We start from the raw sequence: 6,000 nt of genomic DNA on the forward strand, positions 1-6,000 counted from the left end.
CTGTTGGGATGAACCATTTTTGACCACCTGGATAGACGCCTCCCCACTTGTCAACCATTGGCTAATCTGGAGTTGGCACCCAGACCCGCCCTGGGTGGCGCTGCCCCTTGAGATCCGGCCTTCACTCTGGAGTGACCAGGCCCTGCCTGGTTTCATCCCTGGAACCTGGTTTGTACCTGTGCAGTTTCTTGGTCAGCTGCCAGCAGGGCCAACATTACCTCCCCTTGGCTTGACTGGGTCTCCACTTGGAGGGAGAAGAACTAGGATCCATGAGGAGCACTGGGCCCCACCCGAGGCCCACCTTTCAGTTGTGTCCAGACTCCAAGGTGGTTTGCAGGATGCACTGTTCGTGGCCCTGTCTGTGCTGCTTCCAGTGTGTTGGTGCTTAGGAGGAGAAAGGAAGGCACCCAAGGAAGCACTTTCCCATCCCACTGTCAGGGCGGACTGGCCCCTCTCATGAACCACTCTTCTTCCCATCCCCAAATCCTCATTCCGGATTCCTCTGTTTCTCCACCACTGCTCGCTCCTCTACAACCCCTGCTCCCCCAGCTTCCCCTACCCCCTCCTCTCTATCGCTGAGCAGGGACTCCGAGTGGCTCGGTGGATCACCAGCATGCAAGATGGAGCAGAGCTCGGGTAGAGTCCTCACACTGGGCCTCCTCACTGGATACTGACCTCCCATGTCCAGCCTTGAAACACCGGTCTTTGGATGAGTTTCTAACGCCTTCACTGTCTTCCAGCCAGGGTGGCCAGGCCACAGGGCCTAAACCACAGTGTGGCTCGACACTCCTTGCCCAGAACAGTGCTGTGAGCCCTAGAAACTGGAACCAGCTGAACTCCTCCCCGGGTCATTTCAAACCCACGCTTAGGGCATGTGATCTGAGAAGCGTGTTTTCTTTGAACTGTAAATTATTTATTTGAAAAGTCTCACAAAATAATCAAAATCACATGTAGTCCCATACTTGAAGTCCCATTAACTTAACAGAATAAAGTTAGACAAAATCAAGACTTGTCCCAGAAAATCTGCGATATGTAACGACTGCTGGCACAGTAGAAAGAGCAGCAGGGTACAGAGCACTGAGTTCCAGACTTGCTTGCTGTGTGAGCATGGACAGTTTGCCCACCATCCCTTGCCTGCTCTGGGCTTGGGGTTCTGGTCTGCACCATGACACGTTCCCTCCAGAGCAATGGCATTCCACTCGGATGGCATGTGGTTCTGTGACTCTGTCCCACCGGAAAAACTAGATTTGATACTTTCCTAAGGGATAGTTCCCAGCTCGGCAAATCACTTGCCATGGGAGTTCTTCCACCCAAAAATTCACCTTGAGCCAGGAGGCTGCTGGGACATCCCCTGGCCACTCCAGGATCCCAAGAACCAACCACAATTCAGTCCCTGGAGTCTCCAGTGGAGCCTTTTCTGGACTCAGCCAGGCTGAGAGTTGGTGAGACGCAGGTTCAAAGAGGAAAGACACGTGTCAGGGCCCACAGTCTCCCCCACTGCCCCCAGCACTCTGCCCACTGCCCCTTGGGGGCACCACGTCCTGGCAGGAGACTGGCCCCACAGCCCCAAGCTGTTTGTCCAGCTGTTCTCACATCCCCAGGCCACAAGGCTCTTATATACCTTGGCGTGGAGAATGTTGTCAGGCATGTGGACACCCACGGGGTCCCCAGCCAGAACCAACACTGGGTGGGAGGGAGGAAGCTAGGCTCAAGCACAGCCCTCTCTAGACCGCCCCCCTTTTCTTCTGTCCGTGTAAAGTCAGATAATCTCCTGAACTCTTTTAGCTGGGCAATCTACACCTCTAGAGCAGCAATTAGGAACTCAGCTCTGAAGTCAGAACGGGTTTGAACCAGTCTAAGAACTCATGTATCCCAAGGTCCCACTGGATGATAAATACCCTCCCAACTGAATTCATAAAAGTGCAGTTGTATGGACTGCACGATGATGACATGATATCCTGACTTCTAACAAGAGAAGTCAGACATTGAAATGCCCCCCACAACAAGAAGACTGGCAAATTTCTGCCCAGAAGAACTGAGAAGCATCCCTTGCCCTCATGATCTTTGGAATAAACTAATTTGTATCTGTCTAAGATATCTCATAAAACTATGGAGCCTGTACCCTCCATCATGCTTAGACATAAGCCAACATAGCTGACAAGTACAGCAGAGAGACATTCAAAAAAACCAGAGTACAGGCACAGGCCTTTGGCACAGCAGTTAAGACACTATCTGGATTGCCCACATCCCATATTGGAATGCCTGGGTTCAAATTTTAGCTCCCTTTCCAACTCCAGCTTCCTGTTAATGTGTGCCCTTAGAGGCAACAGGTGGTGGCCCAAGTACAAGGGCTCCTGCCACCCACGTGGGAGACCCAGATGAAGTTCCAGGCTCCTAGCTTCACCATGACCCAGACCTGGCTGTTGCAGGCATTTAAGGAGTAAACCAGTGAATGGGAGATCTCTCTATCTACCTGTCTATCTATCTCAAATAAATAATAAAATTTTTTTTTTCAAAAAAGAACCAGATTACAAAGGCCCCAAATGGAAACACACCATAAAGGCAAAGAAGAGTCAATTATGGTAAGCCAAGTGTAACAACCAAGTTCAAGCATTGTTGAGAAGAGTGTCAGGTGGGACACAAGGTCCCAATTTTGTCACCCTAATTGCAAAAGTAGCGCAATAAGCACAGCGGGAAAAGAGCTGCAGGACATTGGAGGCTGGGCTACTGTGCTGTTCTCAAGCTGAGCAAGGGAGGGTGGAGGGGAAAATTTCTCCTCCTCACCTTGCAAAACATTTTCCCCATTCAAACAAGGGTGGGGATTCTCAGAAATATTTTGGTAGGGATTGTCTGTGTGGCTGGCGTTTCCTTGGCCAAGCAGGTCCAGGATTGATCACTGTACACACAGCTCAGAAATGTTTGATGTCTCAGCACTGTAGATTAGCATTGTTGACATTTGGGGTCAGGATAATTCTTGATTGTGAAGAGCTGTCTCAGGCACTGTAGGATGGCGTCCCTGGCTTCTACCCAATGGAAGCCAGTAGCATCACCACCGCCAGTTGTGGCAATCAAAACTATCTTCTCGGGGCTGGCACCCTGGCACAGGTAATCCTCCGCCTGTGGCGCCGGCATCCCATATGGGCACCGGTTCTAGTCCCGACTGCTCCTCTTCCAATGCTGTGGCCTGGAAAAGCAGTAAAAGATAGCCAAAGTCCTTGGGCCCCTGCACCCACATGGGAAACCAAGAAGAAGCTCCTGGCGTAGCTCCGGCTGTTGCAGCCATTTGGGGAGTGAACCAACAGAAGGAAGACCTTTCTCTCTGTCTCTCCCTCTCACTGTCTGTAATTCTTTTTTTTAATATATATAGGATTTTTTTTTGACAGGCAGAGTGGACAGTGAGAGAGAGAGAGAGACAGAGAGAAAGGTCTTCCTTTGCCGTTGGTTCACCCTCCAGTGGCCGCCATGGCCAGCGCACTGCACTGATCCAAAGCCGAGAGCCAGGTGCTTATCCTGGTCTCCCATGCAGGTGCAGGGTCCAAGCACTTGGACCATCCTCCATTGCACTCCCGGGCCACAGCAGAGAGCTGGACTGGAAGAGGAGCAACCGGGACAGAATCCAGCGCCCCGACAGGGACTAGAACCCGGGGTGCCGGCACTGCAGGCGGAGGATTAGCCTATTGAGCCGCGGCGCCGGCTCACTGTCTGTAATTCTACCTCTCAAATAAATAAATAAAAATCTTTTTTAAAAAAAATTGTCTTCTGACATTGTCAAATGTCCCCTGAGATGGGGCAGGGCAAAATCAGCCCCAGTGGAGAATCAATGTTCTTAGGGTAAGATGTACGTAGGCATCTTTTCTCTCGAAAATCAATGTGGTCATACCATAAACAAATAAGAAGAGCTTTCAACCCCTGAGCCGCAGGACCGGACTTCTGTAAGCTCTCTGGCCCTCATGGAAGTCAATGAGGTGAGCATGACTCCAAGCTTCTTCTCTCCAATGAGGGCAGAAGAGTTCAGGGGCTGGCCCCTGGTTACACAGTCCCTAAGTTGTGGCGTGAGGACTTGGATCCGGTAGGCGGACTCCAGAGTCCATGTTTTATGTAATATTCACTGTACAAAACAAAAAATAAGGAGCTGTGCCTTGTTCTCTTGGCATCCCCAAGCCACAGTCCAACCAACTGGCACCCCGGGAAAATCCACCCCATCAGAGATGGACCCTGCCTTGATCGTGAGTCAACAAGACTTGGGTGCCAAAAAGTGTTGGAGGCATTCAAGTGATCTTCTTAGGGTTATGCCTCATTGTGTTTGTTGTTTAGAAAAATACTATGGACAGAGGGCAATCTAACAAAGCAAAACATCTGAGTAAGAGTAAGCAAGAAGAACACTGAGACCCTGCAAGAATCAGCCTAAACCATGTAGGATGACGGCTTCCATCCCAGTCTTTTGAAGGCAGCCCTGGCCTCTACTGTGTCTTCCAGCTGAACAAAGCCATGGAGCTTGTAAGATGTGAGCTGTGGGATGGGTTTTGTGATACCGTAGGTTGAGCTGCCATTTGGGAAGCCTGTATCAGAGTGTCAGCTCCTCCACTTCCCATTGAGCTTTTTGCTAATGCAGTTGGGAGGGCAGTAGATGATAGCCCAAGTACTTGGGTCCCTGACACCCACATAAGAGACCTAATAGAGATCCTGGCTCCTGGCTTCAGCCTGGCCCAGCTTCAACCATTGCAGCCATTTGAGGAGTGAACCAGTGGATAGATCTCTGTACCCACCTCCACCCTTGTTCTGTGTCACTTTGCCTCTTAATTTTTTTTTTAAGTTGTGACCTTTCCAGGGCTGGCGTTTGTGGCATAGTAGGTTAAGCCTCCACCTATGATGCCAGTATCCCATATGGGCACCTGTTCAAGACCCAGTTGCTCCATTTCCAATCCAGCTAATGCACCTGGAAAGGCAACAGAAAATGGCCCAAGCACTTGAACTCCTGCATCCATGTTGGAGATTCAGAAGAGGCACTGGGCTCCTGGCTTTGGCCTGTTCCAGCCTGGGCTGTTGCAATCATATGGAAAGTAAACCCATGGATGAGATCTCTCTCTCTCTCTCTCTCTCTCTCTCTCTCCTTTCTCTCTATGTACCTCTGCCTTTCAAGTAAATAAAAAATAAATCTAAAAAATGAAAAAAAAAGTTGTGAACTTTCTCCTCAGATGGTCAAAGAGTGGAACTGCCAAACTGAGCCCCTCAGAACACAGCATGCTTAGTCAGATTTGGATTTTGTATCAATGAGCAAGATTTCAGTGTGAGCATGTTCCGTGCAAAATTAGAGACATACTCGTACCTCAAAATCACTCCCTGATCTGAAGTTCAGAGTTAACTGGACCTCCTATGTTTTCTCTGGCAAGTCTTCCCTATGAGACTGTTTGGATTCTGTCCACTAAGAAGGACAGAAACCCCTCAAGAGGACACCACACTTCCCAGAGCCCAGGGTCCTCAAAAAAAGGAAGAAAATGAGGTCCTGCTTGCCCCTGCCAACCCTCAGATGCCCAGAGGGACCACCCAGGTCCCCTCTCTCCACTCCCACTTCCGCTCACCCTCTCCTGCCCTTTATCCCCACTTGGAAAAATTCCACTGACCCAAGGAGCAGTTGAGGGTTAATCCCTCTGCTACTAAGTCACACTTTAACTCATTCTCTGCAGGCCAAGAATTAAAAACTGCCAGGTAAGGGTCAGGGCTACAGCAGACCCTGAAGGCTGAGTGGTCCTGACCCCTAACGCAAGGCAAAGCTGCAAGGAAAAGGGAGGGATAGAACAGGGAGCCGAGGGGAGGAGGGGCAGCGGCCAGGCTGCAGTCCCCCCACAGAGCCGGCTCACATTCAGCTCCAGAAGCAACTCAGCTGCAGAGGAAGCAGCAGCCCCAGTCCTCGGGCAAACGACAGCAGGAAGACAGAGGGACAGACAGAGACCCGGGGACTGGAGGTGCTCAGCCCCCAGCCACTCGGCCAGGCCTGGCCCC

The sequence above is a fragment of the Lepus europaeus genome, chromosome 7, assembly GCF_033115175.1.
Source record: "Lepus europaeus isolate LE1 chromosome 7, mLepTim1.pri, whole genome shotgun sequence".
Taxonomy (NCBI): Eukaryota; Metazoa; Chordata; class Mammalia; order Lagomorpha; family Leporidae; genus Lepus; species Lepus europaeus.